We start from the raw sequence: 14,239 nt of genomic DNA on the forward strand, positions 1-14,239 counted from the left end.
ATGGCCCTCAGAGTGACATCCATGCTTAACACAAAAGTGCTTTGAGTGTGGTGGTAGCCCTTGGTCTTACTGACTTACCTCTTCTGGTGTAGAACTTTTTCATACAAATTATCTGAGGCAAGGGTGACTAGGTCCAGTATTCTCAGCCAACTGTACATGTGCTTCTACCCTAAAAATAGGAGCTGAATCAATTTAAAAAAATTCCTCTTGGTCATGCCTTCCAGAAAGAGTTCTGCAACAGGGGGCTAGGTGAGAGGAACAATGCCAGTTACCTGATCTTGCTGTTTTAAAATCATAGCTCTAGCCTGGGAGCGGAGGGGATTTTAGCCTCCATCTTCTTGGCCATATTTGCCCAGAGTAGAGAAACCAGAGGAGAGTTTCCATAAGTTGGAACTGGGAGGAGGTTAGGGATGGAGTGGATCATGTCTCAAATGCCACAGACTCTCCGTGTTCTTACTGAGATTTAGTAATTTAGTTTGAATGAATGCTTCTCCATTTGATGTATGCCCTATAACAAAAAAATACAGAGATTTTAAATGCTTGAATTATTTTGTTTTTTATTTTCTCCATTTAAATTACTGTTTTGTTAGGATGGAATCTGCTGTACCCATCACTTTGCCATTCTGGAAGTCAGTCCCTGCCCAATCACTTTGGGTGCATCTGGGCTCTTCTTTAAACCATGCAGACTTCCAAGTCTCACTCAAGCTCTGACAGGAAGTGTATAGCACAAGCACACTCTAGGGGATTAACTGAGGAGGTTTAATGGGGAGAGGTTAAGCAACCAGTTACAGTGAATCACCCAGATACTGGGAATATTAGGAAGCCATTACTACCTGAAACCTCAGGCAACAAGAGAAAAATATTGTTTTAATGGAGCCTGAAAGTATCAAAAGACTTAGAAGTGGAGCCACTCGAAAGAGGCTGTATCTGTAGATTCTCTTCTATTAATTAGTTCCTCTCTCTCTTGAATCTTCAACCTCTCAACTTCAAACAGGTGAGAATTGGAAAATTCACCAATACATGGAATTTAAACAACACATTTTAAAACAATCAATGGGTCAAAGAAGAAATTTCAAGGGAAATCAGCAAATATGTTGAGATGAATGAAAACAAGAACACAACATATCAAAATATATGGGATACAGTGAAGGCAATCCTAAGAGGGAAATTTATAGTTCTAAATAACTACCTTAAAAATAAGAAAAAGCTAAAATCTAAGGCCTAACTGAATACCTGGACGAACTAGAAAAATAACAGCAAACTAATTCCAAAGAAGGCAGAAGGAAAGAAATAAAGATTAAGACAGATATAAATGAAATTGAGAATAAAAAACAATAGAGAGAGCATTAGCAAAACTAAAACTTGGTTCTTTGGAAAGATCAATAAAACTGACAAATGCTTAGCTGACTAACAAGGAAAAAAAGAGAGAAGATATAGATAAATAAAATCAGAAATGAGATGGGGTCCTCACTACTGACCCCACAGAAATAGAAAGGATCGTAAGAGGGTATTATGAACAACTGCATACCACCACATTAGACATCTTAGATGAAATGGACACATTGCTAGAAACACACAAACAACCTGTCTGTCTCTAGAAGAAATAGAAGACCCAGAGAACAATTACAAGTAAAGAAACTGAGTCAGTCATCAAAAACCTCCAAAAGAAAAAGCCAAAGCCAGATGGCTTCAAGATGAATTCTACCAGTCATTCCAAATAGAATTAATACCAGTCCTGGTCAAACTCTCCCCCAAAATTAAAGAGTTGGGAACACTTACCTAATTCATTCTGTGAAGCCAGCATCACCCAAATTCCAAAGTCAGACAATGATACTACAAGGAAAGAAAATAACAGACCAATTGCTCAAGTGAACATGGATGCAAAATTCATCAAAAAATACTTGCAAATTGAATCCAACAGTACGTTATAGGAATTACACACTATGATCAAGTGGATGTTATCCTAGTTATGCAAGGGTATTTCAACACAAGAAAATCAATTAACATAATGTTCCATATTAACAAACAAAGGGGGAAAATACATGATCATCTTGATTGACACAGAAAAGGTATTTGACAAAATGCAGCATCCTTTCTTGATAAAAAACTCTTCAAAAAAATAGCAATAGAAGGAACTTCTTCGACATGATAAAGGACATAAATAATAAAACACCCACCACTATGTTGAAAGACTGAAAGCTCTACCTCTAAGATCTGGAAATAGACAACAATGCCCACTGTAGCCACTGCTACTCAGTACTGTGCTAGAAGTTCTAGTTAGAGCAATTAGACTACAAAAAGAAATAAAAGGCATCCAATGTGGAGAGGAAGGAATAAAACTTACACTATTTGTTTATGACAGGATCCTATATTTAAAGCCCCCCATAATCCACAACAAAGCTACTAGGGCTAATAAATGAATTCAGCAAAGTGGTGGGGTATAAGATTGACATGCAAAAGTCAGTAGTATTTCTACACACTAGTAATGAGTGATCTGAGGAGGAAATCAAGACAATAATTCCATTTACAATAGCAACAAAAATAATCAAATATCTAGGAATAAATTTAACCAAGGATGGAAAGGACCTGTATTCAAAAAACTAGAAAACATCGCTAAAAGAAATCAAAGAAGGCCTAAATAAATGGGAGAACATTCTTTGTTCATGGATTAGAAGATGGAATATTGTTAAAATGCCAATTCCACCCAAAACAATGTACAAATGCAATGCAATCTCAATCAAAATTTCATGTTCCTTTTTTGCAGAAATGAAAAATCCAATTATCAGACTCATTTGGAAGGGTAAGGAACCCCAAATAGGGAAAAGCATCTTGAAAAAGAAGAACCAAGTTTGAGGACTCACACTTCCTGACTTTAAAACATATTACAAAGCTACAGTGGTCAAAACAGCATGGCATTGGCATAAGGATAGGTATCATGACTGATGGAATCAAATTGAGTGTTCAGAAATAGTCCCCGACATCTATGGCCAATTAATATTTGACAAGGCTACCAAGTCCACTCAACTAGGAAAGAATAATCTCTTCACAAATGGTGCCAGGAGAACTGATTATCCATATGCAAAAAAATGAAAGGGAACCGCTGTCTCACAGCTTTTACAAAAATTAACTCAAAATGAATAAGACCTAAAGATAAGAACCAGGACTATTAAACTCCTAGAAGGAAAGGTAGGGAAGCATATTCAAGATCTTGTGGTAGTCAGTGGTTTCTTAGACTTTATACCCAAAGCACTGTACAAGCAGCAACAACAACAACAAAAAAATAGGTAAATGGACCTCATCAAAATTAAAAACTTTTGTGCATCAAAGAACTTTGTCAAGAGAGTGAAATGACAACCTACTCAAAGGGAGAAAATATTTGGAACACTAATTTTAAAAGTTTTAAAGCCCTAAATAGGTGATCTCTTGCAATCAGAGTTGTTTAAACATTATTCTGAGGGATGTATTCCAATCTGTGAAAGTACTTCTCCTAATTCACTCCAGATGGCCTTCTCTTGTAAGGTGCTTTAATTATAACCAGTTAGGCCTTTAGAAAAGTAAATTTTGTATCAACTATATAGAATATTAAATTGAAATCTTGTTTTTCAAAATAATATCAATTTTGGTATCAATATTGGTAGGGATGAATTTTCAAACTAATAGATCCTACTCGTTTCTCATGTGAAAGTAATTTGGAAAACCTGAAGGTGATATATACTAATCTTTGAGTTAATATAGAGGAAACATCTGTGGACCAAACTATATGTTCTTTTTCTTAATTAGAGAAGTTGCGAGTTTACAAAATAGTCATGCATAAAATATAGGATTCCTGTACACCACTCCACCACCAATACTTTGCATTGGCATGGAACATTTGTTACAATTGATGAAAGCCTTTTTTTATATAATTGTATTAGTTTTTTAACAGTAGTTAACTTTGTTACAATTTATGAAGATTATTAAAATAACTTAGCATCACTATTCAGGCCTTTCATGACTGTGGTTCATCATTCAGCTACCCTCCAGCCATGCAGAGTTCCTTGCATTTCTGAAATGCCTAGGCCTATGTCCTACATTGTCTCATGTTTCTTTGCCTTTGTACATGTTGGTCCCTCTGCCCAGAATGATTTCTCCCAGTTTCTTCTGGGAAAATTCATATATATTATTCAGATTTTGCATGTTCTGGAATATTTGCACAGTCAACCCCTCTCCCAACCCAACTGTCTTGCAATTTGGGTCTCACACCCTTCTTTGTGCTTTATAGCACTGTGCTTACATTCCTCCTGTTTCTTTTGTCTCTGTAGTGAGGGTGTAGATAGCTCCATTTACCCAGGATCACATTAAAATTATATACTTAGATTTTCCCCCAAAATTAGTTAATCAACAACTGCGAAATGACCCCATCTATTTTCTTGTTTTGTTTTTTTTTTAACATCTTCTCATAGAAAATAATGTTTAAGTTGTCATACTCTATTGACATATTCTATCTACATCTTTAACACTTTGGGCAAAGTGAACAGCAGCATTTATATGGTGCATGCTATAATGTCACATGTATTTTGCACTATTGGTATATTTTATTGAGTAGTAGTCACTATAGGAGCACTTAGTGCTGTCAACCTAACTCTGGTCATAAAGGGCTGGATTAGAGTTTGTATGACCTGTTGGGGTGTGGTTGGGAATGGGAGCCTTACAAAAGGATGGGTTGAATGGTATGTTTAGATATTTGGATATAGGCAGAAACAACCCTCATCATTCATCTTATTGATGTTCATTTATTTATTCATTCATTTATTCATTCAATTACTCATTCTTTCATGATGTAATTTTGAGCATCCAGTAGGTGCTAGGCACTGAGTTAGTTGATGATTATATACTAGTTAAATAAAATAGTTATTGTTCTGATTTCATGACTCTTATACTCTTTTACCATTCCTATTAGAAATACAAAGTGACAACAATATCATATACCAGAAAAAGAAAACTTGAAATTAAATATTTCCAATCTACTATAACCTTTTACAGGATGATGACAGACAAAACATACTAATTCATCTCTGCTGGAGGTAGAAGTAAAATTTCCCTTAGACTTCTCCATAGGCTGCTATTTAATCTCTAAATAGATGGTCTTTATTAGAATATATATATAAACACTTTATTGCAGTAGGAAATTTTCAGTTATTAGGAGTCTACTGGGTCAGAATAAGTGTAGCCATTTCTTGTTTAGAGATGAAGAAAGTAAACATTTTCTCATACTAGTCACATGTCAGTTTGCCAGCCATTCTCATGTGCTGTCCCATACATCTAGTGAACTTGCTGTTTATATTTCCTATACTCATTTTATAGATAAAATTTAAATATCCAGATAAGGCATTATTTTTTCCAAGGGTACCCACAGAATTAAGTATCAGAGTCAGAATTTTAATTCAATACAGTACTCTTTCTTTTATCCGGCTGCTATATGATTAATGGTGCCTTTATCTGACCTAAGATACAGCACAATCAGATAATTCCTTGCAGGAGAATTATCTGCAGGGTCATAAACCAACTTATCAAGGAATTAGGGCAAGGATGCTTATTAGCTTTGAAGAAAACCATATTATGTAGTTAAGGGAAAAATAAATTAAAATGTGAGCAAGAATCAGCCAGAATATCTTAGCCTGCAGCAAATAGGACAACTGAGGAGGAATTACACTTTTGAACAGAATGAATAATATCACTTAATGGAGATGTCAATGGGAAAAATACAGTAGTTGAGAAAATATGCCCATCTGATAGATTCTCATGACAAGTTTTCAGGGGCGATTTTTTTGGGAATGTAATACTACACAAGGTGAATTAGAGTCAACATCTAGTTCTCATACTTTTAGAATTATTTTGTAGTAATTTAAGCCCTCAAGCCTGTCCATGAAGGTCCCCTTTTCTGCCTTAGAGCAGGGATAAACTAGCATAAGATCAATTTACATCATTTTCTTTGTTCCTAAGATGTTCTGTGAGAGTCTTAGATTGAAACTGATCAGAAAGTGATACAGATATTTCTTTTTGGGGGCTCTAGGTTTGCTTTCTTGGATTCCAGATTTATATATAAACACTTCTTAAAATAATTTCAATCTTAAACAACTTGTTCTTAGTTCTCCTAGGAGAAAGAAATTAGAAAAGTCTGTACACAGAAACGCTCTGTAGTACTGCCTTGGTTTACTCATAGGATAATATTTGAATGATTATTTTGTTCCCAGCTCTGAGTATGTGCTGGGAATGCCAAAACAAACATGGTCCCTGCCTTCATGAAGCAGCAATCTAATGGTTAAATACACTTCAAAATCTAATGTTAAAAACAGCAACCAGAGCAATGACCTTACAAATGTTTGTCATCTTGATATAACAGCCCAAAATAATCCTTCCAAAATACGTGCTGATGAAATAAATCTTACTAGAAGATGCATCAGTATACTGTTAGTTATTCTAAGGAGGGAGGCCAACATTAATTTAGTAACTTCTTTGCAGATGTTCTGGTGTCACTGTTGTCAAGAACTTGTCAGAAGTATAAAACCGTTTGTTTATTCTCGGTACTGAGCATCTCTAAGGTTTGCTTTCCTGGTGTCCATCCCTACCATGTTTTGTGTTTTCTGCACCTGGAATTCTGGATTTCATACATCTGGATTTTCTGTGGAGTATAGCTAGTCTTCCTTTGTACACAGCCTCAGTGGCTGTCTATTCAGGTGTCCTGCCTTCTTTTTTGCCAAGATATACAAGGGATCCAGGGCAGAAAAATTTGATTCTCTTTTCTGGGCATTTTATTCTTGATTTGAGGGATGTAACAACACAGATTAGTTAGAGCTGATTGCCAACTGTGCAGGGCTTTGAAGAGCCAGCCCATGAACCCTGCAGCCCACGTTCCCATGATAGCTCTAGCTTCCATATTTCCTTCAGCCAGGCTGTGTCTTAGGTTCTGGGGATACAAGAATGAACATCAGAGATGTGGTTAAAGTATAGTGAGTAAGACAGATATTTGTCAAATAATCACAAAAATGAATTTATAATTTATAATTGCAAACTGAGATAAGTAGGGCCAGGGGAAGATTGGGTTTCAGCATGGTAGTTAGACACTTGTTTTGTTAAAATCATGGAGAGCCCTAAGCCTTTCCCCATCTCTCTTGCCAAGAGGGATTTTTAAGAAGTGATGGAATTATAGTTTAATTAGATTTAGATAGGTAGATAGACATGAGCTCACATAGAAAGCTCCAGGAAAGCAGAGAGAGCCTGCAGCCTATATCAGTCCTGTTTGTTCTTCCTGAAGAACCTGTTGCATAAACAAAACAAAACAAACAAACAAACAAAATTTTAAATTCCAGACAACACTAATGTCATCCAAACTAAAATTATATGAATCAGAAAATGAAGCAATTATAACACTATTAAACTTGTATGAAATGAATATAAGGCACTCAGGGCTTCACTATTACATATTTAGAGCATAGGTCTTGCTAAAAGATAATTGAAGATTATATGAGGGTAAAACATCTGCCTTTATGATTGTGGTAGATATTGCTTCACAGTTGTAGCTTTTCTATTTAATTTAAGTGTTATGCTTCCTTTGTAAGAAAGGCAGTTATGTTAGTGTTTCTCTGCAGAAATCATTTTCCATGGCTCAAAACACAAAAATAAAACAAATGAATAAACTGGAGAGTCATCAAAAAAGACACTTGCTGGAAGACTGAAAATATAATTTAAAATATAAATGTAAATGGAGAAAGGTTAAATTTGAGGTTGAATATTTACTCATTTTAGATTAACCCTTCCCCTTATATAATATGCATGTAACATCATTCTGTAACCATTACACCTAATGCATAATCCTATAAATTCTAAAACTCCTTATTTGGTTAAAAAATATTTAAACATGATCTAATTACTTAATTCATAGCTTTAAAATATTGTCATTAAAATGGAATTCTGGTATAGTATTCTAAATAGTAACAATATTATCAATTACTCATATAGAGTAGTTAACCCAAATATAAGGATGGGATAGAAATGATGTTTTGCAATTTTAAAACTAAAGTTATTTATATGTTTGTTTTCTGTTTTTCATCAACTTTCCCTCTGCCATCTATCAGAAGGAAACTTAATATGCTTTTCCAGGCTTATTCATGAAAATACACATGTGAAATCTGCCCCTTACTGAGACATGAGGTGCCTTAAATAGCTTCCTCATTATATTTTAAAAATAAATTAATGGGGATCCTTTTATGAATAGATTTCCAAATTATTTTGCTTTATTTTTGTAGACACAACTCTCTGGTGCTTTTATAATATAGTTGTAGTTGATAGATGTGGCATTTTAGCTCCCAAGTTTTCCCAAGTATAAATTTGGTCTAATTCATTTTAAACCCCAAACATATTTCAGTCACATCAAAATGGCTAAAACAATTTATTTCTGAAGAATGTTTATTTACTTTTCTTATTTTAAAAAGTTATTATGTTCATTTTTTAATATTTTTAAATAATTATACAGCATGTAGTTTATTGTAACCTCCCTTTGTCATTAACCAAAGGTGAATATGTTGAAATTTAATTAAATATTTTGGTAAAATATGGTTTTTAGTGGAGATAATCCTTTCATTTTTAAGCCTATTCTACAATTTATTTAACCTATCATATATAAGTGAACCTTTCATTTATTTTACATTTTTTATTTATGATAAATTTGAAATACATATTTTTGTATATGATTATTTTCTAAATATTAGTAATTAAAATTAAACATATTTGTTTATAATTGAGATTTTAGAATTGATTTCTTTCTTTTTCTTATTTTCCTTTTTTTATTGTTAATTATCCAATATGTATCCATGTTTTTTTTCCAGCAATTATTTAGATAACAGTTACATTACACCTCTTTTTAGACCACAGATTTGCAGTCTGAAGTTTTGTTTGTTTTTATTTCTTTTACTCTTTTTACTAATGGAAGCTATACATCCTAAGCCCTTGCATATCCAAGATATCTCTCCTTTGACTTCAAAAGGGATTGGGGAGATGAATTGGATAGTTTCCCCACTGGCCTTTCCATTATCTTCTGTTTAATAAAGGAGAAAGGAAACCTGAAGTCAGGTAACATTTTCCTTCAATGAAAGAAGTCCTTCCTAAATTCCTACACAGTATACTTTCTAATACATTCACAAGTATTTGCCTGGGCATTTCTCTTCTTTTTCTGAATTTTGTAATTTTTGAAGGATATCTTTAGATGTATATAATTAAGTCACTCTTTAGCAGAGAAAAAGTTATGTTTCTATTTAAACCATGATTTTTATTTCTATTTCATTTTTTTCTCATTATTTTTATCAATAATACCTATTAATGCTATATTTTATCTTTTTTTTTTTTCCTCCCTAATTCATAGCTATCACCTTTAATTGCTTTCATCTATTTGTCATTATATCTTGGGCCCAGGTCTGTTCCCATATACATTACTTGGTTTTCTATGATGTCAAGTCTACCTATTTTTAGCTCAAATGAAGTTTTATATTGTGCTATTAGGATTCCTTATCATTTTTCTTACCTCATTGAGTTTTCTTTTTGCTGTTGCTGTTCTGTTTTGTTTTAATAATTGCTCCTTCTTAATTCTTTTTTTGTTAGAGAAGTTGTAGGTTTACAGAAATATCATGCATAAAATACATAAAATACAGAGTACCTATATACCACCCTATTATTACCACCTTGCATTAGTGTGGTACATTTCTTATAATTCATGAAAGAACATTTTTTAATTTTACTATTAACTGTAATCCATTGTTTACAATACAGTTGACTGTGTTATACAGTCATGTTGTGGTTGTTTTTAATTTTTACTCTATTAACAAATATATGCCCTAATTTTCCCCTTTTAACCACATTCACATATATAATTCAGTATTGTTAATTACATTCACAATGCTGTGCTACCATCACCACCATCCATTACCAAAACTTTACAATAAACACAAATAGACACTCTGTAATTTAAGCATTAATTCACCATTCCCTATGCCCACCCCAACATTTGGGAACCTATATTCTAGATTCTGACTATGAATTTGTTTCTGCAAATTATTGCATATCAGTAAGAGCATACAATATTTGTCCTTTTGGGTCTGGCTTATTTCACTCAGTATGATGTCTTCATTCATCTATCTGGTTGCATGAATCAGAACTTCATTCCTTTATAATGGTGAATAATAGTCCATTGTAGGTAAATACCACATTTTTTCATCCATTCGTTGGTTGATGGACACTTAGCTTGCTTCCATCTTTTGGCAATTTTGAATAATGTCACTATGGACATCAGTGTGCAAATGTCTGTTCAAGTCCCGCTTTCCCTTCTTTTGGATATATACCTAGAAGAGGGATTGCCAGGTCATGTGGTAATTCCATACTTAGCTTTCTGAGGAACGGCCAAGCTGTTTTCCACAGCAGAACACCATTTTGCATTTTCACCAGCAATGAATGAGTGTTCTTAATTCTCCACATCCTCTCCAACACTTGTAATAATTCTGTTTTTTTTTTAATTGTAGCTTTCTAATGGGTATGAAATGGTATCTTACTGTTGTTTTGATTTCCATTTCCCTAATAGCTAAAGATGTTGAACAACTTTTCATATGCTTTTTAGCCATTTGTGTATCATCTTTGGAGAAATATCTATTCAAGTCTTTTGCTCATTTTTAATTCTGTTGTTTGTCTTTTTATTGTTGAGTTGTAAGATGTCTTTATATATTCTGGATATTAAAACCTTATCGGGACTTCTGGGAAGATGGTGGATTAGGAGAGGCAGAGAAAACTTCTCCATGAAAAAAAAAACAAGATAAAGGGCAGAAAGTGCCTCAGAACAGCAGTTCCAGGGTGCAACCAGCTGGTCAGGGACTTTTACAACACATAGTGGGGGCTTTGATGAAGAGGCTGAGAGACAGCACATGAAAGGGCAGAGTGAGTGTGTTCATCCAAGACCACTGCCAGGGACTGGTGGCTGGAGCTGGCTGCCAAGCATGCAGGGGAGCAGCTTTCCATGCCCTGTGCACCCATCTCAGCAGTTGGCTGGGGAGGTAACCCTTCACAGCCCCATGGCCAGGAGCTCCCATGAGGGAACTCGGGGGTCAATGGACACCTTGTGACCACATTTGCTCTTCCTCCATGGAAGCCTGCAGTGTTGATCTGGTTTGTTAATGCTGCCGTTATGCCAAATACCAGAAAGGGATTGGCTTTTATAAAGGGGATTTATTTGATTACAAATTTACAGTCTGAAGGCCAGGAAAATATCCAAATTAAGGCATCAACACAAGTATACCTTCACTGAAGGAAGGCCAATGGCATCTGAAAAACCTCTGTTAGCTGGGAAGGCACGTGGCTGGCATCTGCTGATCCCAGGTTGTGTCCCAGCTCTTCTCTCAGTAGCTGTGCGTTTTTCAAAGTGTTGCTTTTGGGGCAGTTTGTCCTCTCTTAGCTTCTCTGGAGCAAGCTCTGGGCTAGCATAAATCTGCTTTCAATAGTCATCTCCAAAATGTCTTTCTCAGTTGCTCTCAAAAATGTCACTCACAGCTGCTCTGAGGCCCTTCTGTTTGTGAGCTTCTTATGTAAGACTACAATGATTAAGTCAAGACCCATACTGAATGGGTGGGGCCACACCTCCATGGAAATAATGTAATCAAAGATATTACCCACAGTTGGGTGGGTCACATCTCCAGGGAAACAACCTAATCCAAAGATTCAACCTAATCAAGACTAAATACTTCTACCCCCACAAGATCGCATCAAAGAACATGGCATTTTGTAGGCCATTATACATCCAAACCAGCACAAGTGTGTACAGCCAAGAGGTGAAGAGAGGCAGAGGCACCATATGGAAGCACCAGGAAGGCCCCCCCAAACCAGATGGGGACTGTAGTGCATTTGAACTGGAGTGTGTGACATGAAACCCCACAGCCACAGAGTGGTCCATTTAGGCCCCAGGAACTGCCAGACCCACTGTGCACTGGAACAGACTCCCTACTGAACTGCACAGAGCCCTTACCCTACCCACAGGTCTGGCAGTCCCCAGGGCATATGAAGATTGGATTTCCATGCTGTTTGAACCCCACCCAGTACACAGGTGAAGTTTGGGGAGAGCTGGCTTGATGGTGAGAGGTGGCTCAAGAGTGCCATCTGCTGGGAAGAGAGGGAAAGTGTACTCCAGCAAGCTGTGGCCCTGCAAAAAATATATATATATATTTCAAATAATCTTGCATTTCCCAAAATAACCTAATCAAGATAAGCAAATGCCCCCAGACCAACAGAAAATTATAAAACACATGAAGAAACAATAAGATATGGACAAGCCAAATGACCAAATTAAAAAGCTGGAGACACAGAACTTGGAGTAATTAATCAAAGATGTACACACAAATCTCCAAAATAACTTCAGTGAGTTAGATAAGGACGTAAAGGATATTAAGAAGACTCTAGAAGTACATAAAGAAGAATTTGAAAGAGTAAATTAAAAATAGCAGATATTATGGAAATAAAATATATTATTGCTCAAATTAAAAATGTACTAGAGACAACAGCAGATTTGAAGAGGCGGAAGAAAGAATAAGTGAACTAGAGGACATGTCAATTGAATGCAAATGCACAAAAGAGCAATTGGTAGAAAAATAAGAAAAAAAAATTGAAATGGATCTCAGGGAAATGATGGACAACATGAGGCATGCAAATATAAGAACCACTGGTGTCCCAGAAGGAGAAAAGTAAAGTTCTAGGAAGAATATTCGAAGGCATAGTTGGAGAAAACTTCCCAATGACATAAATATGCAAATCAAAGATGCCTAACAAACTCCAAATAGAGTAAGTCCAAATAAACCCACTTCAAGTCATTTACTAATCAGATTGTTAAATGCTGAAGAGAAGGAGAAAGTCCTGAAAGCAGCAAGAGAAAAGCAATTTTCCACATATAAGGGAAACCACATAAGACTAAGTACTGACTACTCAGTGGGCACCATGGAGGTGAGAAGGCAGTGGTATGACATATTCAAGATTCTGAAAGAGAAAAATTGCCAGCCAAGAATTCTTTATTCATTGTGCATGGATAAAGGAGCTTGGTAAAGGAGCTTAGTGCTGCAGCTGAGAGAGACTTCTGGAGATACACTTGGGAATTGGTGCTTAGAGAACTTTCTGATGCTTTGGAGTTTCTAGCCCAGAGCTTGCTCTAGAGAAGCTAAGAGAAACAAGCCCAGACACATTTTAGAGAAAGCCATTTTGAAACCAGAATCCTGGAGCAGATGCCAGCCACATGTCTTCCCAGCTAACAGAGGCTTTCCAGATGCCATCAGTATTCTTCAGTGAAGTTTCCCTATTGTTGATGCCTTAGTTTGGACACTTTTATGGCCTTTGGACTGTAATATTGTAACCAAATAAACCCCTTTATTAAAGCCAATCCATTTCTAGTGTTTTGCATAATGGCAGCATTAGCAAACCAGAACATCCAGCAAATCTCTCTTTCAAAATTCAGGGAGAGTTTAAAATTTTCATAGATAAATGCTGAGATAATTTAACAAGAGACCTGCCCTGCAAGAAATATTAAAGGTATTTCTACCAGCCAAGAAAAAAAGAAATGAGAGAGAAGTCTGGAGAAGAGCACAGAACTGAAGACTATTAGTAAGGGTAACTTAAAGGGGGAAAAAAGAGAGAGGGGCAAACAGATCTGAAAACTAAAAACCAAAGGATAAGATGGTTGATTCAAGAACTGCCTTCACAGTAATAACATTGAATGTGAATGGATTAAACTCCCCAATTAAAGAATATAGATTGGCAGAATGGATTAAAAAGTGTGGTCTGATTCAGCAGAAAAGGGGAATAATCTTGAAATGTTTGAAACTCTGGAGGAGGGTATAATGGTAGAAGGACCCTATATATACCAAACTGAAGAAGAAGAAGGATATCAGTTAGAAGAACTCTGTTCCAGGCTGGCTGGTCCTCTATCCTACCCCTCACTCAGTCTCACAAAGCATGGAAGGAACACAGAACCAGCAGTTGGGATTCCTCTCACATCATACTGGGAACACAGACTATAAAATAGCTCACAGCAGTGAGACAGATCCCCACTGTGTGGAGATCAGGGGAATAGGGGAGGACATTTCAAGGCCCAGATTAGTGAGAGACAAAGAGTCTGAGTAAATGTGGGCAGAGACTGTTTCCACCTCTGAGTCTGAAAGTCCTTCCCCCACCCTTGGGGAAAACA

Source organism: Choloepus didactylus, chromosome 7, assembly GCF_015220235.1.
Source record: "Choloepus didactylus isolate mChoDid1 chromosome 7, mChoDid1.pri, whole genome shotgun sequence".
Lineage (NCBI taxonomy): Eukaryota > Metazoa > Chordata > Mammalia > Pilosa > Megalonychidae > Choloepus > Choloepus didactylus.